Source organism: Cupressus sempervirens, chromosome 5 (genome assembly GCF_028749045.1).
Source record: "Cupressus sempervirens isolate cs-2001-9-10 chromosome 5, ASM2874904v1, whole genome shotgun sequence".
NCBI lineage: Eukaryota > Viridiplantae > Streptophyta > Pinopsida > Cupressales > Cupressaceae > Cupressus > Cupressus sempervirens.
This window is the reverse complement of record NC_143122.1, coordinates 241,267,115-241,291,464: the sequence shown is the minus strand read 5'-3', so window position 1 is coordinate 241,291,464 and position 24,350 is coordinate 241,267,115.

Below are 24,350 nucleotides of genomic sequence, written 5' to 3'. Positions count from 1 at the left end.
AACTCCCCCTGAGTTAATTTGTTTTATTTGTATCCAAAATCTATGCTCCATTTGACTTCAATATGCTGCATCGGATACTCTTTTATCTAATATGCTCTCTCTTAGCTGATATATGTATTGTTTTGTTGCTTTCTCTCAAAAATGTATATCACCCTAATGATATAACTCTGCTACTATGCTCCCCCTTTCTTATTTGTCTCTCTTTTGTCATACTCATATTATACCTCCCCCTTGATTATATCTCCCCCTGTATTATATTTCTCCCCCTTTTCTGACACTTATGTCCAATGGGTAATACACCTATGGTGTGTTTTTCCAAAAATGATTTATGGACATCCATTATTATCCTTAGAGTTGCATCCTAGTTATCACATGCAACATTCAATAACTTAATTTGGATTGCAAGCTCAACAAAAAGGTGCACTAGACCATCTAAAGTAGAAAGATTGGGGTCTTTCTTCAATAAAGTCTTAGCATAGCCTAGATCTTTGTGCATTATCTCCATATGAGGGGTGAGGGTAGCTTGAATACTTGTCAGTTTGACTCTAATATTAGCCTCTTCTACTGTTAAGATAGCTAACTAACTCTATGTTTGAAGCAATGTTCTAAAATGCTTCTCACTCTAAGCTGGATTTGATGGTAAGCTTGCACCCGATGTAGATATTTTTCTCTCCAGACTCAGAATGTGACTTCTGGTCTCTTGGGTGAAGAGTGTAGGATTGCATAGTTTTGTTTATAGTGAGAATATATTCTCAAGTACCTTCTTCATATCCTCAACCTTTTTTGCTAATGAAACTAATTTTAGTGCTATCTCACTAGATATTTTCTCATTTATCTTGCCTTGAAACTTCTTTTTAGACCATTCCAAGAGTTTTGCATTTGTACCAAGGTCTTTGTTAGCGACCTTTTCCACTATATCAGTCAATTGTTCTATAAGTGGCTTGGTCTCTTTAGGAGTTAGTAAGCTAAATGCATCTAAAAAGATGTCCTTTATATCTTGAAGTGCTTGCTTTTGCCCATGTTCTCTTTTAAGCATTTCATGATGTTTTTTCCTTTTTAAGGCTTGTTACAAAATGCCTATCTTCTCCAATGTCATAGTATCATAGTCATACTTTGTAATAAAAATTTCTTCATCAAGGCTTATGTCTCCATAATGAATTACCTTTTCTACCTTTGGTGAGCTAGGGCTTGGCACTAAGATTTTCAGTGGAATGGCTTCTGTGCTTGGCCTTTGAAGAGTTTGTATAGAAGGAGTGGTAGATGTTAGTAAGGCTACTAGTGCTTGGATGACCACTTGTTCCTTCACCTTTGGTGTTTTCTTACTCTCTTCAGGCTTGCCCTAGTCTATTTCTATTCTATAGTTGTTTGAACCAATAGTTGTACATGAGTATCTAAAGGGATGATTGAAGGTGGTTCTTGTGGATTCACCTTCTCACTTGTGACTTTAATCACTACCTTTCACAATTCTTCTACACTAACCAAAACTAGATTTCCACATAATTTGGCTTGAAGTGTGGACTAATTCAATATCTTCTTTAGATCTTCTATAGTAAGTGGGTTGATGTTTTGAATTGATGCATCAGAAACATCCTTAACAATTATGGTTTTAAAGGTCTTTGTTGTGTCATGGGGAGGACTGACACTCAACACTTGTGTGTCTTGTACACTCTATTCATCTTACTCCTACTCAGCTATTACCTTGGCATCTTCTTGCTTTTATGTCTCTTCCCCAACTATATCATCTTTGTCATCATCTTCCTTATCATATTCTGTGTCATCATCTTTATCATCATCCTTATCATCATGTTTACCCTCTGAAGGATCAGCTTCTCCTTGCTTCATAGTGGTCAACCCATAGATAAGTTTCCATATTTGAGTTGATTTCTTGACCACATCTTCAATGTTGTTTTGGAGAATGCTAAAGGCTCTATATTTAGGTGTGAACCCAACTTCATATCTCTTGATAGCCTTAGTAAATTGTCCCTTTGTCAACTCTAGTATTACTTGGGCTAATGTTGTTTCCCTGATCTATCTTTCCAAATTCAAACAATAATGCCATTTTTGCTCAACAATATCACATAAGCCTTTTGGTATTGAGTTGGAAAATTCTAGTGGAGTGTTCTTAAACTTTGACATCATGGCATATAATGCCTCTTCCACTTGGTTTTTCTCTTCTTTTACCAGTTTATCAAAGTCAATATGTCTAATACTAGATAATCTGTGTTTCTCTTGACATTTTCACATGAGTTCTCAAGATCAAAGAGAGGATTATGACTTACCACCTTGAATTGACTGTTATCATCTGATTTTGTCTTCTCTTTATTAGAATTTGGCTATGCCACATACTTTCTTCTCTGTCTTTTCTGCTCTTGTCCTCTTTGCTCAATCTACTTGGTCTTTTCTTTGGCCTTTTGGGTAGTTACAAGTGTGCTAGCTCTGGTGGTAGGAGCAATAGGCTTGGCTCGGCTAGGTTTTACAACATTCTTTACCTTTTCCATTGGCTATGCCTTTTCTTTTCTCTTCTTTGACTCAATAGTAGTAGGTGATTCCTCTGCTTCTTCTCCCTCAACACCTAGAGTCTCCTCTTCTTCCTTATCTTTTCCCATGCCTTGAGTCAGAGCTAGAGGTTCTTGTGCTTGTGCTTGTTCTTCCTCTTCATCCTCTTCTTCTTCTTCCTCTTCCTCTTCTACACCTTCTCCCAACTTTTCTTTTAGCTTCTTAACCATCTTATCCTTCTTCTTGATTGTGGAGGTAGTTTTCAATTCCATTACAATTTTTGATTTCACCATCTTATAGTTTCCAAAGACTTTAGCAGTCTTATCTACTTCCTCTGCAAGTAGGGTTGTTATGGTTGATGAGGCTTCATCAACATTGATGTCATAACCTAAGGGTCTCAACCATCTTACTCTTGGTGTGGTAGCTTGCACAAATGTATAGTCAACATCAACAAGAAAACATACATCATTATAATGTTTCTCAACTAAGGAAACTAGAATCTTGAGTCTCTACTTCATTGAATTCTTAAAATCTTCAAAGTAACTTGTCATTATAGTTTCAAATTTTTCTCCTAATTGCTTAATGTACTCATTAATCTGCACTATAATTGATCTATTTATCTTCCATCCTATAGTACCAAAAGAGGGGAATGTATTCTGTACATGAAAGAATATGCAAACCAACATAGAACTAAACTGACATTGTGCACTCTTGGTTTTCCTTACAGCACCAAGGTTCTCCATAAGTTGTTGTAGTTGAAGTTCTGCTAGATCATATGTATGATCTTTCTTGACAATTTTATAACCAACATCCATAGCTATGTAGGGTACACTATTCAATCTACTAGATTGATAGAATTTATTTGAGAGTACCCTTATTGTAAAGTTTAGCAATGGATCAGTGATGGTATCTATAGTCATACCTTTTTTATTCCAAATTGCTCTAGTATTCTTCTCAATCACTTCCTTTGAATCACTTTTGAGTGTCTTTGGCTGATCTAGGGTTGGGTAGCCAATAACCCTATGAATCATTCTCTTGGTTATTTTGATTGATCCTCCTTCTAGCCACAAGGAACCATCATGAATTCAGCTAGCACAATTCTTACCCACTTAGTCTTAAATACATTTAGAAACTCTAGGAATCATGTTAGACCTTTTTTCTCAACAATTTTGTATTCCTATTTCAAGACACCATTTTCACCCAATCTATTATATGCACCTCTTATCTCCATGTCACCAATGCTTCCTATCTTGCAATTGTAGCATTTCCTCACATCTTGCACCATTATCACATTTGGTAGGATCATTGATAATGCACCAGAAGGGTCTTGTTTATAGGCGATGTTAGGAATGGCCTTAAATACAGGTTGTTTTACCTCATTACTAACTAGCTGAACATTTAAAACTTCTTTCCCTTCAACATTTTTTGAACTAGATGCTATCATGTCAAACTAGGTTTACAAAAATTGAAATTGCATAGCTTAGCTTCTAATAAATACCTTTAAAAATTATCAAACTAATGATGAATCTCTGCACAAATCTTTTGTAATCACTTCTAACAAATTTGAGGTCACTCTTGGCTCTTCTTACTGTTTCTTGATTTCAAAATGATGAAAAATGAGTTCAAATTGATCATATACCCTTTGAAAACCTTGCATTTAATACTATATGCTTACAACTAGCTCAACAATAACCAATTTTAGGTTCACTCGACATCCATTGAGATTTCCACCACTCGACAACTACTACAAGTTTAGCATCCACTAGATAGTTTGGTAGCATGACATCAACTAACATTCCACTCGGCATACATAGATAATGTTTCATACTCAGCAACAACATGAAAAATTTAAAATTTTGTCTTGGATTTCTAACAACATCTTGCATCTTTATTGATGCTAATTTAATCTTTTCAATACTATATCCTTTTGAAACTAATGCATGATATAACCTTTAAATATCATTCCCACATACCTCTTGTTTACCTAGTTTGATGAGGTGTGATCAACTAACTCATTGAGTGAAGTGATCCCTTCTCCATTTGATGTGCTGCAAACATCTTTCTTTTTCCATGTCTTGTTCATCTCATCCCTGATGTGTTCAACATTTGCCTTGCTTTTACCTTTATCAAATTTACAACTTGGTGCCTTTGACCTAGTTGGACAATATTTACTGATGTGACTAGTCTTCAAATAGCTAAAACATGTAGTTTGACTTAACCACCTTTTGTAGTTACCATTGAAGTGTGTCCTAATATAATTCTTAGGAACATGTCCATACTCTTGAAAGTAATGATAGTTATATCTTGTATTATAATCCCAATTGTAAGTATTGTTGGATTGTTTGATGATTTGGATCTGCATTCAAGGGCTCTATGTCCATACTTTTGACACTTGTAGCAATAACCTTCAAATCTTTGTGTATGCATGGTCCTAGTTCTAAATTCATGTATATGATGACCTTGCTTGTTGTACTTATGATGATGAATCATGTTCTTAGTCTTGACATTCTGACTTGTATTCTTTCTCCTGCAGACATTAGTAGTATGTCCTTTCTTACCACAATTATGACAAGTAGGTTTGGAGTTCTTACCTTTGATGTTCCTTTCTTTTGCTACTTTGGATGATTCTATTTCTTCAATGCTTATGTAGCCTAATCTTGATGTATCATTGTTAGGTCTAGGGGATCTCAATAATTGCTCAAAGTATTTGATGGCTTCATTTGAATTCTTTGAAACTTTTAAAAAAATTCTTTTCTCTCTTTAGTTCACTATGTAATTGTTCATTTTGCAACTTTAATTTGGTTATCTCAATGCCTTTGACATTCAATTCATAGTTGGCATTCATCATTTGATGTAGACTATCCAATTGTATGTTGGAAATCTTGGTTAACTCTATTGACTTCTCTTCTAATGTGTTGGCTAGAATTCTTTTGTCTTCTTCAATCATGGCTATGTCTTCTTTGGATTTCTTCTTTTGTTAAGTCACCTCGGATAGTAGTATAGCTTGTGATTCTTGCTCTAGCTTGAGATTTCTAATTTCCTCAGCTTGGATTCTATTCTATTCCATTAGATCTGCAACTACTGCATCAAATTCATTGTAGTCGCAATCTACAAAATAAGCTTGGTAGTGCCTATCTCTTTGTATAGTGTGTAATTCTCTGCAATAGAAATTTTTTTCCTTCTCTTCAAGGATTTCTTTAGTTCCTCTCTTGCCTCATTTAGTTGATGTAGTATGAGATGTATTTCAATCTCCTAGTTCTCAATCATTTTTCCTAGCTTGTAGACTTCCATTTCAATATCTTTCTTTAAGGCTACAAATCTTCTTTTTTAGAGAACAAGGATCTAATACCAATTGTTGGAATTATAAGTGGAAAGAGTAAACTTTTGAGGGGGGGTGGGGTGGTGGTGAATCACTAGTTTAAACTTAGACACATAAAATTTTCACCATTCATTCATTACATGCATTAGTAAGCTGAAATAACATGTAAAGCATATGCATCTAAAACATATAAGCATTCACACACATAACACCAAATATGATTACCTAGAAACCCTCCAAGTGAGAAGGTAATATTGGGGTGGGGATGACACCCACAAATCTTCACTGTTGTAATAATAAAGTGTATCCAATGAAGGTTATAATGACTTGACCATGAAACATGATCTACCCTATGAAAGATTTTCCTTGTTTAAGGCTTACAAATATTGTTAAGTCTCACCTTGTTAGAGGATTTCAATACCTTATTAGAAGTGTGCCTAGTTAGAGGACTACAACTTACAATTAAGTAAAAACTCTATTATGGGATTTCATATAGCATGTTAGGACTACTTTGTTAAGAGATTTAATTGATATCACCTATTAAAATGTCTCAACATAGATCCTATGATTGGCACTTTCTTGCTTGATAACATATTACCTATAAACAATGTCTTATTTATCCTTTATGATCAGATGTCTTAATATTGTATCCTTTCTTCTATCCTCTATTCTTGTCTAACAAATTCTACAATTCACTTTCACTTCTAAGTCACCTTGAATGCTCTATAAACTATCTTGTTTGCTCCTCCAATTTGATTACTCACCTATAAAGAGTTTAGAGCTTCATGCTCCTTAAGAAGACTTAAGCATCTTAGGGTTAGGTATGAATCTACAACTAAGATTCATCCATTTTTTCATTTAAACCTTCCCTTTTTCTGATTGGTTGCATGTAATTGCATAGCGAATCTAAGTAGAGATTCATCCTTATCTCCAAAATATCAAAATATATCTTTAAGTTGGCTTAAAAATGTTTTACATAGTTGTTTGTGCCATTTCAAACAAATATATCAAAATTGTATCACTCGACATATAAAGTCTCTAATGCTTGGCATGCACTATTCTATATATTGTGACTCTACACCTGCATTATTTGGCATCCATTGTTTACTCAACTCCTGAATCACTTAGCATGGTCTATCTACTTGGCACTTGAGTGACTCAGCACATGAATGACTAGCCACTCATTGCAACTTAGTATGGTCCAATATTTCCATGTTGTGCTCAACATGTATTACTATTTCAGCATGAACTAAGTAAATGGTTTAAGTGTGTTGACACTCACTTGTCAATACCAATTTGAAATCAACATCAAGCTCATAGAAAATGTTTTATGCAACAATGCTTGCTATGTTGAAAGACTTAACTATAATTTGTTGAGTGTGTCACAACTAAATAATTTAGGATGTGGGCTTGAGTTTGAGAACAAAATTTCTAAGATATATGATACTAATGGAAAACTAATTGGAAGAGGTGATCAAACTAGAGGTAATCTATTCTACCTTGATATAGAGGATGCTAATTGTTTAATTATATAATTTGATGATGTATAGCTATGGCACAAGAGGTTATATCATGTTAATTTTGATAACTTGGTTAACATCACTAACATGAGAAGAGTTAGAGGTTTTCCTAAGTTGAAGAAGCCTAATAATATAATTTGCAAACAATGTTAGTTAGGAAAAATGACAAAGTCAAGCTTTAAGAGTAAGACTCATACCTCTAAAGGAATAATTGAGATTGTTCATACTAACTTATGTGGACTAATTGAAGTGTAAAGCTACAAAGGAGATAAGTACATTATGCTATTTGTTAATGATTATTCTAGAATGATGATAGTTATATTTCTAAAATAGAAATCTGATGCTTTCCAAATGTCTAAGTGGTACTTAGCAAGAGTTGAGAAAGAAATAGGTAAAATTCTTAAATGTTTGAGATCTAATAGAGGAGAAGAATTTACATCAAATGAGTTTGAGATGTTGTGTAATGACAGAGGAATTAAAAAATAGACATCTACTCCTAGAATCACTCTACAAAATGGAATTTCTAAAAGGATGAACAAGTTTGTAATGTACTGTACTAGGACACTCATGATGGAGAAGAATTTTGCTTTTAAATACTAGAGAGAAGTTGTAAGTACAACTATCTATACCTTGAACTGTGTGCAAGTCAAGAAAGGTACTCATTCAACACATTTTGAACTATGGTTTGGATACTCACTAAATGTAAAATATTTTAAGGTATTTGGAAGAAAATGCTATATTCTCAAAAATTTCAAGAATGGTAAACTAGATGAAAAAAGTGAAGAAGGTATATTCCTTGGTTATTTCATGAGAAGTAAAGCTTATAAGTGTTTAAATACTAACACTAACAAAGTTGTGGAAAGTAAAAATGTAAAATTTGATGAATATACAAAAAGTATATAAGGTTGAACCTATGAAGAAACCAAAAGAATACAAATCATTTGTATACTTTTATGAAGGTATGCCTGCTGATGAAGATGTTGTAAATCAAGTTCCAAAGCAACATCAAATTTTAGTTACTACTGATTCACATGCTATAAATGTCAAGTTGCATTCAAGAACTAAGCTATATTCAGGTACCAAGTTACAAAATGAAGTTGAGGCACATTCTGATTCTAAGATTAATGTACATGAAAGAGGTGTTGAACTACCTAATAGAGATGCACATAGTGATTCAGAAGTTGAGAGATCAAATGAAGAAAATAGAGCATAACCAAGATTGTCTAAGTATGTCAAGAGACATTACCCTACTACACAAATCATTGGAGATAAATATGCTAGACCAATGACAAGGAACAAGTTGAGAAACGATACATGTTTGCTAAGCATACAAGAACCAAAAATAGTGAAAGATGCCTTAGAAGATGTGGATTGGAGAAAAGCCATGAAAGAAGAGATTGAACAAATTAAGAAAAATAAAACATGGACTCTAGTTCCTAGACTAGAAGACAAAAAATGTGATTGGTACCAAGTGGGTATATAGAAACAAGTTTCATTAAAATGGTAAAGTCACAAGGAACAAGACAAGATTAGTTCATAAAAGATATGTATAGGAAGAAGGGATTGGCTATGGAGAACCATTTTCCCATGTTACAAGATTGGAAGGAGTAAGAACTCTGTTTGCTTACTCTACATACAAAGGTTTCAAAGTTTATCAAATGGATGTTAAGTCTACATTTCTGATGGTATATTGGAGGAAGACATTTATATAGAACAACCAAAAGGATTTGTTGATGCTAACAACAAAAGCATGGTATGTAGACTACATAAAGCTTAATATAGTTTGCAGCAAGCACCAAGAGCATGGTATGGCATACTTCATAATTATCTTGTGAAGATTGGATCTGAGAGGACTGATGATAACAACAATTTGTACTTGAAGACAAAGAAAGGAAAGGTATTTTATTTTCTAAAATTTTTGTTGAATATATGATATTTGGAGGTCAAGATACTTTATGTAAGGTTTTTTCAAATGAAATAAAGCAAGAATTTGAGATGTCTATGTTTGGAGAGATCAAGTTCTTTGTGGGTTTGCAAGTACATCAGATGAAATATGGTATATACATCACTTTGTCAAAGTATTTTAAGGAGATACTAAAAGCTTTTGTATTGGAGGATTCCAAGCTAGTAAGTACACCTATGGTGATAGGACATAAATTTTTAAAGAATGATGATTTAGCTGAGGTGAATCAAACATTATTTAGATCTATGATTGGCAAATTGCAATATGTAGTACACAACAGACCTGATATTGTGTTATCTGTAGGGATAGTTGCAAGATTCTCTACTAATCCTAGGGAGAATCATTTGATGGATGCTAAGGGAATAATGACTAGATATCTGAAAGGAATAGAGGAATATGGTCTATACTACAAGAAAAATGAGAAATTTGAATTGAGAACTTGTACAAATGTTGATTGGGTTAGAAATATTGATGACAAAAAGATCACCAGTGGAGGATCATTTCTTTTAGGCAAAAGGATGATTACATGGACTAGCAAGAAAAAAAAATTTGCATTTCTCAATCTACTATCAAAGTTGAATATGTTGTTGCTACAGTAAATTGTACAAACATTGTATGGATCAAACAGCTACTCAAAGGTATGAAGGAAGAAATCACTGAACTTGTGATACTTTATTGTGATAATACAAGTGATATAAATATATCAAAGAATCCTATGATGCATAAAAACACTAAGCAAATTGCAATCAAGTATCATTACTTGAGAGAATTAGTTCAAGATAAAGAGGTGAAGATGGAGTATGTCAAATTGCTAATATCTTTACAAAAGCATTGCCTAAGGATGCTCATGAGTATCTAAGAGGTAAATGAGGGGTGATACCCCTATCAAAGGCTATCTAAGAAGCATGAGGAGTGTCATTCATCAAACAATATTGATTGACATATGTTACATATTGATGTAGTGGATCTTACTTTAGGAGTTGCCTAAAGTAATCAAAGAGTTGGGACTACAAATTAGTCACAAGCTAGGTGACCAAGGAAGAAACTCAAAATGTTCATATTTGCATATGAAGATGACATGTATTTGGCATTGTTTTTAAAGAGGGAGATAAAGGAATTTAAATAAGAGAATAAGAGGGAGAAAGTGTATCAAGTTTCATAAAAGCTGAGGGAGATGAAGGAGAAATCCTGATTTGCCTAATCTTGACTACTGAGGGAGAAAGTGTACCTGCTGATTACATCTACCTAGTAAGAGGGAGATAAGTTTGTGGGAGATATAAGACGTGATCAAGAGGGAGTCATAATGATGAGCTAATTATCTGTTGATCATAACAGAATTTTGTAACCTATTCAAAAGATAAAATTTGATGATAGAGGGAGAAATTTCAATACAAGGAATTATTTTCTTTTTTGATATTTTGTTGGTTATATTGATTTAGTTTGGTCAGTTTGGTGTGCCATCAATGCCAAAGAGGGAGATTGTTGAAAGAAAATTGATATAAGTATAATAAATGTGTTTTAATTATTTTTTGTCACTGATGTCAACCTCACTACTTATTGGTAAGATAATTGCTTATATGATTAAAGTACTATCATTTGTTTGATTGATGAAGAGGGTTTGATCAAATGAGGTAACAATAGCACCTAGAGGAAAGGTTGAGTTATGATATGGAAAATGAGTAAAAGAATCGATTAAGATAGTGATATTATAGCACATTGATAATCTACTTAAGGTTACAAAGGTTGGTTACACCAATTAAGTTTAGAAGAACAAGTTAAACAAAGTTTGTCTATCAAGCTTGACAATTTGCATATTAGGTGTTGAGAAAAGTTAGTGCAAGTTGAGTAGAAAATTGGGTGGAGCTGAACAAAGTCAATTTCAATATAAGCCAAGTAAAATAGTGTAAGCCAAGTAAATTTTAGTTGATGTTGGGCACTAGTAAACTTTAGTTCATACTAAGTCATTTGACAATGGATGTCAAGCAATGTAGTATGTGTTGAGCATCAAAAGCCATTTAATGTTGAGTGTTAGTATTATGAGAAAGATTGGGAATTTGATGAATCTGAGCTGAAAATTTTGATTTCTTGAATTGTGTGAACTATGTAGATGATAAAATTAATGAGTTGGTTGTACAGATTTCATGATGAACCATTTTGAGGCAATTTCAGAGAGGATTAAAGGAGAAGTTTCTAGAAGGCAATGAAATGAAATAAGGGCTAGATTCATTTAATCCTACCTAATGTAACCTAACATTAAAATATATTATGGAGGATGAATGGAAAAATATCTTAATTCTCTATTTATAGAAATGGCTAGTTAGAAGAAAGGGTTGTCATGTGCAAGAATCTAAGGAAGACAAGGAGTCTAGGGTATTGCTTCATTCGGTGACCTAAGAGAAGAGACTACATTGGAAAGCAAAGCAAGAAGGCTTAAGGGTATGGATGCTTGAAGGGTGAACACGTTATTAGAGCTAAAGTGTGTGAAAGCCAAGTAGAATGGAGGACTAAAATAGAGATCTATAATCTGCAAGTGTGTTGTAAGTTGTTATCAAATCAAGCCTTACTATTACTTTCTAATCATTGTATTAGTCTAGGGTAAATCCTTTGGATTAAGGTTGACCTAATAGTCATTTGTAAATCCTTTAACAAGGTGACATTCCAAGTGAATGATCTAAAGTCCTCTAACAAGGCTCACTCCTAATAGGGTGATTTAAATCCCTTAACTAGGTCACATTTAACAATGTGCATTGTAACCTTTAATAGGGTTGGCCTTTCATAGGGCATCACTTTAGAAGAGTGAGAATGAATCTGTTATGTTTCATATTTATATTTCTAAAAATTGACTTGAGAGTAACCGACAAGTTTAAGTGATTACATAATCTAATGGATGCATGCATGATGAAAATGTTTTTATGGATATGGGTTTCACTAAGTTGTGAAAAGTTTTAATTGTACATCTATACCTTGGATAATTGATTCACCCCCCCCCAACCCTAGTTATTCTAAATATTTCCAACAATTTTTCTTAAGCTTGGTTGGTATGGTTTTCTTCCTCCTTCTCTAGAAAAAATCCTTCTACGGTGGCCCCTTCTTTATAAAGGTACTTTCTTATCAAAGATTTGGAGAATTACTCCTTTAGCTATGGTGTGGGAAATTTGGTGGGGAGAGAACAAAAGGATCTTCAAAAAGGCTATTATGGAGGTAGAGAAAGTATGTGATCTAATAGAATCTTCCATTGGAGAGTCTATAAATTCCTTTTCTATGAGGTCTAAATCCCTATCATCTACTTTTGGGTCAGTTGATAACACTATTTTGAATAATTGGAGAAGTGTAAAAATTCCTTTTAAGGGTGTCATAGTAGGTAAACCTCAAAAATGAGATGCAAGAAGGAAATTAAAATGGGAAAGGCCCCTATAACCTTTCATCAAATTAAATTTTGATAGGGCTTCAAAAGGAAACCCAGGTCATTCAAGCTTTGGTGCAATTTTAAGAGACCATAAGGGTGGTCTCCTAAAAGCTATGTATTCTAGGATTCTTGATGAATCAAATAATGTGGCAGAAGCTTTTACAGTTTTGTAGGGAATCAAGTTGGCCATTTCATCTAGTTTCTACAAAGTTCATATTGAGGGAGATTCTCAGATCGTCACATCTTCTCTTATTTCAAAGAAGGTAGTTAACTGGGAGTTGCAATATATTTTAGGGGAAGTTTGGAGACTACTTCCTAGTTTTTCAAAGTTCAAAATATTCCATTGTTACTAAGTGACAAATGGTGTAGCAGATTGGCTAGCTACTTTGGGAGTTTTACAAAATGAAGGGTCTTGTGTGATGGAGGGTGTTCAACTTAGAAATTGTTTTCTAGATCACAACCTTCCTTGAACCTTGCAGGAGGAAATATTTGATGACACCTTTGTGTAACTGCAACTTGTGGACCTTTTCCTTTCTTTCCTTTGGTTTTTAGTTTTACTCATGAAACTCTCTTTTGAATGGCTTCCTCAAGTCTGTCAGAGATCCCTGAGCTCCTCTATTTTTTCATAGAGAGCTCTTTCACACTATTGCCTTTCTAGCTGGTTCTTGGTATTTAGATGTCTTGCATAAGATTTTGGACCTTGCTTCTCTCAGCTTCAAAGTATATATTGCTTCATCTTTTTTAATTTCTCTTTTTTCTCTAATAAATTTTTGGGTCTCTACCTTTTATCCAAAAAAATTATTATTTAATAATAATTAAAATAATCAATATTTTTTATTAAATAAAATACTAACATTAAAATAAACAATAATAAGATATCTAAATTTCTAAAATAATAAATAAAATAGTTTTCATTAAATAAAAAATTTGTATTAATTGGAAAAATATATTTTTAGTTTTAATTTTGGCCATATAATATAAAATCTTATCTATTTTTTAATAATTACAATAATCAATATAAATAGTCTATTTTATTAAATAAAAATATTAAAATTAGAATAAATAATAATAAGATTCCTAAATCTCTAAAATAATAAATAAATAAATACTTTATTTTTTGAGTATTTTAAATTTTCGTAAAAAACTATGTATAAATTTTCTTATGTGTTGAACTTCTACCTATAAATATAGGGCAAGAGTAGTTCAAAGAACCATAAATTTAAAAAGACTCACACACTAAAAGATGTTTGACATATTCATATGAATGAGGTTCAAGTTGGATGTTCAATTGTCAATATTTTTGTAGTTGTTTATTTTGTATAGTGTTAACTGTTAATTGTTCATTAAATATTAGGGACAACTTTAAGACACCTGTCTCCAATCAAATAAAGACACTTGTCCCCATTCAAATATATTTTGGGCCAAAATGAGAAAGGATAAAAAGTCTCATGGAAAGTCTATAGAATAGAGACGCATGTCAAATCTACTGCTTAACCTATAACCTAACTTAAATTCTACCAAATATTGGTGAATTCATGTGACCATCAATTACGACAAGCCTTGGAAATTGTAGGAAAAAATATTTAATTTACTACATGGAAAAATTATATTCCATAGGTAAATTCATCACTAAAATAAAAATACTTCTTTATTATTATTCGTGATAATCCTAAGCACGAGACCCAATTTTCGTAAAGTGCAGGCGATGTGGCCACCCCAAAAGTACAATAAAATTAGCCAAATTTATGGTCCTTGATGAGTGAGATTAGCCAATTGGTGAATATTAGTCACTAAACTTATCCTTGTTACATATACTAACTATTGTCTTTCTTGGCTTTTCTATAACAAGGGTTTGCATTTATTGTTTCAAAGTAAAGGAGGCACATACACAAAAAGGTGTGTCTTTTTCATTCAATCTTTAGAGAAAATGTTTATTTTGTCATCATGTTATTTCAATAATGTCCTCTATGTGTTAGGGAATATTTACATATTTTTTATCCAATTTCTCTTTGTTAATCTCTTATTTTGTGCATTCCTTGTGATATTCTACTATTTCCAATTAAGTTCTTCAATTTTTTTGTTGGTGTGAAAAAAGTATTTGACATTCCTTAATTAGTAAACTTAGACTAGACAATCCCTATTTCTAGGGTATAATGTACATTTGTTTCTTTATCCACTATCTTTTACCTTCAGGCTATGGAAAACAATCAACTATCTCAACCAATTATAGACATTTCAAGTGATGACTCTAACAAGGATGTCCCAACACTAATTGAAATGTCAACATCTATGAGTTAGAGAGGAAATGTCCAAAACATTATTACAATTTTTTCAAATAGCCTTCTAGTAACTTAAGCTAAGATATGTGACAATATCATTCAAATAATTGAGGATGAAGATGATATACAACATGTTCAAATTACCACTATCAACATGACTAATTTAATAATCACTGAAGTCAATATAGTTGATTTCATTGATGAAAGCAGCTACCTCATAAATGAGATTTATACTCTGTGAAAAGCTTCTATGACTTAATATCTCAATGTATTCAACTATCTTTAAAGTGTTTTTAGGTTAGAGTAAAAGTTGTACTTTGGGCCATATTGCATCAAACAATGATTTTCTCTACAATGAGGTTCCAAGGTCCCTTCAAAACTTGTCCTCTACTTTTTAAAATAAAATTATTTATATTATTATTGTAATATGATTGATGATACATATTATTTCAAAAAATGTCAATTTATGAATTGTATGGTTTATGCACCAAATCATGATTACTTTTTTATCTAATTCGTTAATGTATAGAATAGGCTTACAATATGATAGAGTTGATTCATTATTATTGTAATAAGAAGAATGAAAGTTACTATTCCAACTATCAAAAAGCCATTTTATGATGTATGTGTATTGTGCAAATAGGTGTGAATGTTAGTTTAAGTACTCAATTAACATACTAAACATGCTTTGAATACAATATAGTATGTTTATATTTTACACTCTTCACACATATCAAATGAATACTATTAGTAAAACTTTCAAACATATAGGATAATTAGAGAGGGAATAATAACAATAGTTCATAAATAAAGTTTCTTTCTTTTATCGATCCTAAATATGGATGTAAAAGATGTTGAGACACAACCCTTTTAAGAACAAAAAATATAAGTACAATCTTGTAAGAGAAGTCAATTGTATTATACTTGACATAAAGAGGAAATAAGTACATGTCACACCATAAAATGATTAGAATGCTCAAAAGAAAAATCTAGTCTTGCAATACTTATCCATGCTTAAACACCAACAAATACTATAAATCAACAAACTAGTAGTCCTAAAGAAATAAGTGCACAAACACAAATAGCTGAAAATGACAACACAATTTACAACATGAGAATCAAAAAGTTAGACAAAATTTTAAAGACAACAAATTTTTTAAGAAAACAATAGATGCACTATCAATATTAGAACATGTTGTATATACTAATATGTTAGCAAGAAACACTAATTTATTAAGAGAACAAAGCATTAACTAACAAAGATTAATATAACATATAAGAGAGACTAAAGAGGAACCCCTAATTAGGAATTTGAGCCAAATGAATGGACTCTCCCAATAGGAATTAGCTCTTTGCTTGGTAGATGAGTCTAAATGAAGGATTAGTATGTATGCTCAAGATACTCAAACTATGCTTCAATGGAGATGGGTAATGGCAAATTGGTAGCTTTGTGAGCTCTCAATTTGGCATTATAAGGGTATGGTTAAAAGCTTTGGCTTCTCAAACTAGCATTATAACTTTAACTCAAGGATTGTGATGATATGGCTTGGGAGGGGATTCAATTTATAGGCTAAGGGCTTGAGGGTTTGAGAGCTAAGATGTAAGGATGGGGAAAAGCTTATGGAGGGCTCAGATTGCATGAGAGAAGAGCTCATGGATTGTGCTTTCTTACAGCCAATTAGGGAGTGACACATGTCACAAGGTAAGAGGATGGAGGAAAGGGCAAGGATGAGTCAAAAAAAGAGGCTCAAGGCCTTAAAGACCCTCATAAATGGCTTGCAAGAGCAATGAATGGATTTGTAAGTCTTTATGGCCTTGTAAGAGCATTCATGGCTAGTGGTTGGGTTATTTTGGAGGGATTTGAGATTGTTGACTTTGCTTAGTTTAGGAAAGTCTTAAGCTTACTTAGGGAATGTGACAAGGTAAGGGGGGGGATTAGAGGTGATTTAGGATTAGACTAAGCTTGTTAGAGATATGCAAGTGGATGGCATTTAATGAGGGTGGGTGAGTTAGTAGCTAAGCTTGGTTAGTATGGGTGGATGGGGTGGATTAGGCTAAAAAGGGGGTTTAGGGATAGGCTTAGGGTTAGGATAAATAAAGTTTATTTATTTCATAGGTTTGGTTTGAGGAGATATTTATTAAAACATTTTTAATAAATATGAGAATTAATATTTAACCTTAGTTAAATATTTTGAGTTGGGATTAGGGGTAGAAAATGATGGGATTAGCCTTTAATCGAAATTAAAGAAGGATTAGAAGATTTTGGAAGAGGTTAGTGATCTTAAGGAAATTGGCCAAGTTTTGGGCAAAAAATAAATTATTTATTTATTTTGGGATTTTTGGTCAATTTATTAATTAAATAATTAATAAATAAGGAAAATAATGTTTAAATAAGATTTAAACATTTTTGGGAGGGATTCCTTAATTAAATATTTTTAATTAAGACAAGGGGATTTAATGGCATAAAAATAAATAAATAAATTAAATAAATAATTAATTAATAAATGATGATGTCATCAGAGACTTTTTCATAAAATAAAAATACTTTATTTTCTAAGGGATTTTAGGTGTCTACATTTTTCCCCTCTTTGATGTGATGCTGCAAGTGGCATGGCATCAAAGATAAGAAAATAAGATGCCCAAGGCTAGAGTAGAAGAGGAGAGAATGGACTGCAAGATGCCCCCTCAAGAAGGCGACAAGAAGAGAAAGCAAGGCTCGATGGCTTCTTGAAAAAAGATACAAGAATCTGGGATGGGATGAGCAAGGAGACTCACATTGGCAACAAGAAGGGGCTGAATTAGCCCAAACTCTCACTACGGGAGAATCATAAAGGGAGGTCAGAGGCACAAGAGGAAGCAAGCTTAATATCTCGAGGATTGTAGAGGATGAAGGAGCGGGGTGCTATAAAAAGGAATCCAAGATAGGGAGATGGATGAGGGGATTATAAAGCTGACGCAATAGGATTTCAAAGAGTAAGATTGGTAGAAGATGGGTTTCGGAGATCCCTAGGACTAGGATTGTGGATCTCAAAAGATGAGGCTTGGTGGATTGATTGGATTGGTGGATTCCTAAGACTAGAATTGTGGATCCCTAAAGCTAAAAGTGAAGATTGATTCAAAGAGATACTGATGCATAAGTTGGAGTAGGAGAGATAGATGCTGGAGATGGATGGGGGATAATGGAGATTAAGGGAATCCATTGAAGCTTTTTGAGTAGGGGGATACTTCAAAGATAAGTACCACCATGTAGTTGAGCACTAGATTTGCTATAAGACTGTTGGTTAATTTCCAAGGTTACCAAGAACATCAAGGCCGTGTCACCAATTGTTCAGAGGACTAACGGATTGACTTAAAACAAACATGCAAGGATTGCCCCAGCATCACACATGAATCTCAAAAGAATCAAAGTGGAACCGACACTAGGTAACCCACAAGCAGAAAAGAAAGACAAACAAAAGACTTGATCAAGACCTTACACTCAGATTGCACCATTCGCAGCATACCATGATATGGAAGATCGTGGAAACCTTGAGGAGGGAACAAAAAGATTGGTTGAAAAAGATATTTCAAGACCTAAAAGGGAAGATTCCAAATCAAAAGCAAGTGAAAATCCAAAAGAGAACCATTTGCCAACAAGATGGGTGGGACGAGGTACTAACGGACCAAGATCGGACATGAGGAAAGCTATATCCTGCAAGGATCTATCAGAGAGCACCTAACCTGGTGGATTTGGATGAGTGATGCATCTGGCAAGCTGAACTAAGAAGGATAACTCTTTGGTGACAGGGGATCTAGCTAAAGGATGCATTGGAATAGCTAACCAAGGATTGTGCAATGTGTGCAAGATGTTGATCAAGGATGAACTGACACGAAAGTTGGATAGATACAATGGTACTAAGCTGAAGAGGATGTACAAGATGATAGACCAAGATATGTTACAAATGTACAAGGTTTTCCATATTTTTTTTTTGTGAGATGGAAATGTTTGTGAAGGGTGGGATGTCTATAATAGTTGATAGGCAGATAGGTATATGGTTTGCGAAAAGCTTAAGTGAAAATGGGGTTCTTTGTGTGCATGTGATAGGATACAAGCTAGGATACAAGATTTGGCATATAATACAAGCTGAAATATGGTACAAGCTTTGGACAAGATTTGGATATACAAGCTATGATACAAGGGATGATACAAGATTTACAAGTTGAGGTACATGATTTACAAGCTGTACAAGAGGTATTTACAAGCTTCATCAGATTTTTGATATTTGGTCGGAACACCAAGGGAACAACCAGGTGTTTTATTGGATTGTGGGTGAATGGATGAGGGATATGATAGTGATAGATAATAGATTAGTCTTAGTACACGAGGCACTTGAATTACTAGGTTTTCACCAAGGTACCTATCCAAGGTGCTTGAATTGCCAAGTTTTCACCATTGGACGCTTATTTCTCTTTACTATTTTTTTGTATTTTTCAAAAGCTGGGTATACCAAGGATTTTCAAGCATAGAACCTCTTGAGATGAATGTTGTTAGTAGGATCATTCAATAGTTGTCCTTCCGATGTAGATAGCTGATAGGCTTCGAAGCCAAAGGAGGCAGTGACAACATAAGGACCAAGCCATGTAGGTTCAAACTTACCTTTCTTTTCTCGATCTGCTTGCACTTTCATGTTTTCTTTGAGGACCATGTCGCCCGGCTAAAAGTGTCGTGGAAGCACCTTCTTATTGAAATTCCTTTTGAGACAAGTTTGATAGACTGTGAGATGATCATAGGCTTTTTGTCACTTCTTGTCTAAGAGATCTAGCTGGGTGAGCCAAGCTACTCTGTATTCTTCATTTGATATTTGCCCCTACAAAGATATGTGCAAGGAGGGAAGCTCAACCTCTATGGGTAGTACTACTTTGGCACCATAGACTAGGGAGTATGTAGTTGTTCCTGTGGATGTATGGAAGGAGGTCCGATAGGCCCATAGAGCTAGATTTATTTGTAGGTGCCAATTGCGGCCAAAATCATTGACAACTTTCTTTAGGATTTTGAGAAGAGTTTTGTTAGTTGCCTTTGCCTGGTCGTTACCTTGTGGGAAATATGGGCTAGAAAAGCAGTGATGGATGCAGAGGGAAGTGCATAATTCTTCCATGTTGAGATTTTCAAAGTTACCTCCGTGGTCGATGAAGATGGTGGATGGGATGTCGAAGCAACAAACAATGTGGTACAAGATGAACTTGGAGACCTGAACTCCTGTAGTTGAGACTAGGGGGACTGCTTCCACCCATTTAGTGAAATAGTCTATAGCTGTTATTATCCATTTATGTCCATCAGATGAGAGAGGTTTGATAGTTCCAACTAGATCAAGGCCCCAACAAGCAAAAGGCCAAGGTGGTGCAATAGGCTGTAGAACCTGTGCTAAAGCGTGCACAAGATTTGTGTGCTACTAACATGGGAGAAATTTTTTGACAAAGTCACAAGAATCTTCTTCGATGGTAGGCCAATAATAGCCTACTCTAAGGATTTGTCATGCTAGGAAAATACCACTCGTGTGGGCACTGCAAAGTCCAGAATGTACTTCTTTGAATGCCATCACAACCTCATTTTCATCTAAACATCGACAGAGAGTATCGTGATAACCCCAATGATATAGTGTATTGGCTATGACAACATAGCAGGATGATTTTTGGATGAGGTTTTGGCGTTGGGTACATGTGAGGTGAGGGGATATGATACCGTCGTTAAGGTAAGTGTGAATCTCATGGTACCAAGGGGATTGGGGACCAACCAAGATACAAACATGGTTTGAGTCATCATTTGCATAAGCAAGTGTGAGGAGCTACTCAACTAAAAACTCATACTATGTAGCTACTTGGAGAATTTCCAAGAGCGAGCCGATAGTAGCCATAGCATCTGCTGCTTTGTTCTACATTCGAGGCACTTGTCTAAACTGAAGCTTTGTAAAATGTTGGGTTAGCCGATCAACTAGCTCCTTGTAGGGTAATAGCTTTTCATCTTTGGTTTGATATTCATCTAGAGCTTGCTTGATGATGAGATGAGAATCACCAAAGATTTGTAACTCAGTGATGTTCCATTCTATGGCTATCTTTAATCCTGCTATGAGGGCCTCATATTCACTTATATTGTTGGTGCTAGGGAATTGTAGCTTGAAGGCTTTTGGAATGTAATCTCCTTAAGGTGTGACCAACAATATCCTACCCTTGATCCACGAGATGTGTGTGAGCCAGCAAAATAAAGTTTCCATGGAGGTTGTTCTTCAATTAGACATATATGCTCATCTAAAAATTCTATGATCAAAGGATATGCATCTATTAGAGGTGCATTAGCTAGGTGATATGCTATAGCTTTCCCTTTGATTGCCTTTTTGTCCACATACTAGATGTCAAATTCGCTAAGGAGCATAACCCATTTGGCCAAATGGCCTGTAACTGTTGTTCTAGAGAGCATATACTTGAGAGGGTCGATCTTGGAGACTAGTTGGATGGTATGACTTAGCTTGTAGTGGTGAAGCTTTTGAGTTGAGAAAACAACTGCCAAACAAGCTTTTTCAATAGGAGTATAATTGAGTTCATAACCAACTAGGGTTTGACTGATGTAGTAGATGGCTCTTTCTCTGCCATAGTCATCGAGCTATGCTAGACGTGCCCCTAGAGAAGTAGGCATTGCTGATATGTACAAGATCAAGGGATGACCAAGAACTGGTGGAACCAAGATAGGGGGATTGGTGAGATACTGCTTGAGCTGATCGAAGTTGCATTGACATAAAGGATCCCACTTGAAGTTTTCATCCTTCTTCAGTAAATGTGTAAATGGTGTACACTTATCTGCAAGCTAGGAGATGAAGCACCAAATGAATTGAAGCTTTCCCTAAAGAGAGAAAATTTGTCACAGTGTCTGGGGAGGAGGCATGTCTAAGATATCCTTGACCTTCTTGGGGTCGATCTCTATGCCTTGTTTAGAAACTATAAAGCCTAGGAGCTTACCAGATGTGACCCCAAAGACACACTTCTTGGGATTCAGCATGAGATGATATTTGACTAACCTATCAAAGACTTTCTTTAGGTTAGCAAGATGATCCATGAAGGTACGAGATTTGACCAAGATATCATCCACATAATCCTCCAAAATGCTATGGATGAGATCATGAAAAATGGTTGTCATAGCTCTTTGATAGGTAGCCCTTGCATTCTTTAGGCCAAAAGGCATCATGTTGTAACAAAAGGTTCCCCAAGGGGTAGTGAATGTTGTCTTATGCTAATCCTCTTCTGCATTCTTGATTTGATTATATCCGGAAAATCCATCCATGAGGGATAGAAATTCATGTCCAGCGGTAAGATCTACAATCATATCTATGTTGGGCAAGGGAAAATCATCTTTTGGACAAGCTTTGTTAAGATCTCTGAAATCAATGCAGATTCTGATGTCATCAGAAGGTTTAGTGATGGGGACCATGTTGGATATCCACTCTGAGTAGTCGATAGGCTAGATAACCTTAGTAGCTATCATTCTTTCTAATTTAGCTTTGACCAGTAATGCTACCTTGGGGTGCATTTTTCTAAGCTTTTGTCAAACGGGCTTGATCTTTGGATCGACTGGAAGATGATGAACTACAAGCTTTAGATCAAGTCTTGGCATGTCCTAATATGACCATGCAAATCGGCCAATTTTCTCTCTTAAGACCTCAAAGAGTTGGTCAGCTTGGTCTTGTGATAGGGATGTAGCAATGTGAACAAGTCTGGGGATCTCTAAAGAATCGATGTTGACTTCTCTAGTATCCTCAATTAGAATAGAAGACACCTCTGGTCAATTATCTTGAGGAGGCAATGCTAGATCCTCATGTTCTGCTTGTGACTCTGGAGTTTCTTGCTAAGGGGTTCTCTTCACTACCTTAGCTAATCTTAAATTTTCCTTAGGTCCATTTTTGGGTGTATCAAAACTAGATTTGGGATTTTCTCCACAATACCCCTTGGGATCTAGCTTATAGATATAGGCAAAATCTGGCTTTTTTTTCTTATGAGGTATTTCAGCTCCCATGAATCTCAAAAGTGCTTCCTCTGATGTGAACTCATCAATGTGTATGACACTTGGTTTGTCCCAATCTATGAGTTGTGGATGGGCCAGTGGTAGGTCAATGAAATGGATGGATAGTTCTTGGAGAAGAGAGTCTCTGAGGAAGATTTTCTCTGGGATATCATCGTAGGCTCTCTTTTCAACTTCCTTAGGAATGTCTTTGATTTCAACAAGGTTGCGGTGAATGTTCAAAAAAGCGTGACCATCTGTATTGGTGCCCCCAGTTGTGGGCATGCCAAGCCAAGACTTGACTTTGATTCCCACTTGTGTGTGTCGATAGGCCACTACATCCCTCTTTCTTCTGGTCTTAGACCACCACCTTGATAGTTCCATTTGTCAGTGATGAGCTTATGTTCTTGGGGATACTTCTAGCTGAAGTGATCAAGGCATGCTTGATTTCTTGGAGGTGCACCCTTATGTAACCAATTGTTGATATCTGGAGTGAGCTCCTCATGAAGAGGGATTTTTGAGGATACAAAGGTTGTTGGGCCAAACTATTTGTATTGAGGAGGTAGAATCTCCTTAGCTTTGTGATATGTTAGTTGTCCATGGGCATGTGGATCAAGTGGGAGTGCCCCAATAGCAAATGCATCTAACAGACTATACTCTCCACAGCCTTTGTTATTGATCTTCACGGTAGATAGGGTGGAGGTGAGGATGATTTTTGGGTCATTACAAGTGTGGGGTGAGCTAGCGATGGTTGTGCCGATATCAATTCTAGGGCAATGGTTTGCATATGAAGCTTCAACCGCATTGCAGTAAGCAAAGGGTTCTAGATCGGCATGGATGGTTTCCTCAGTGCCCTGATGCAAAAATTTGAAGCATTGATGGTAAGTGGATGGAACGACTTTCATGGCATGAATCCATAGGCAACCAAGGAGGATGTTAAATGGTAGGTTTAGATCAATAATATGGCAGAATGTTTCTTGGATGACTAGCCCAACCTTGATTGGCAACAAAATAGTTCCTGCTGTTGTTCTTTCCAAGTTGTCATAAGCTTTGATGGTGATAACATCATTGATGATATCTGCCTCATTATACCTAGCTTGTTTATGAATTTTAGGGTGCAAATATTTAAGGCTGATCCATTATCTATCATTACTCTTTTTACAACAAAATTAGATACCATAATGGCTATGCAGAGTGGAAGGGTGTGATCTGGCTCGACCATGGGTATGTCGGTGGGTTTGAAAGATAGGGCACATGAGGATGAAAGGTGTCCAAAAAGATTAGGAAAATTAGTAGCGTTGATATCTGAAGGGACACAAGATTCTATGAGAGCATTGTCAAGGA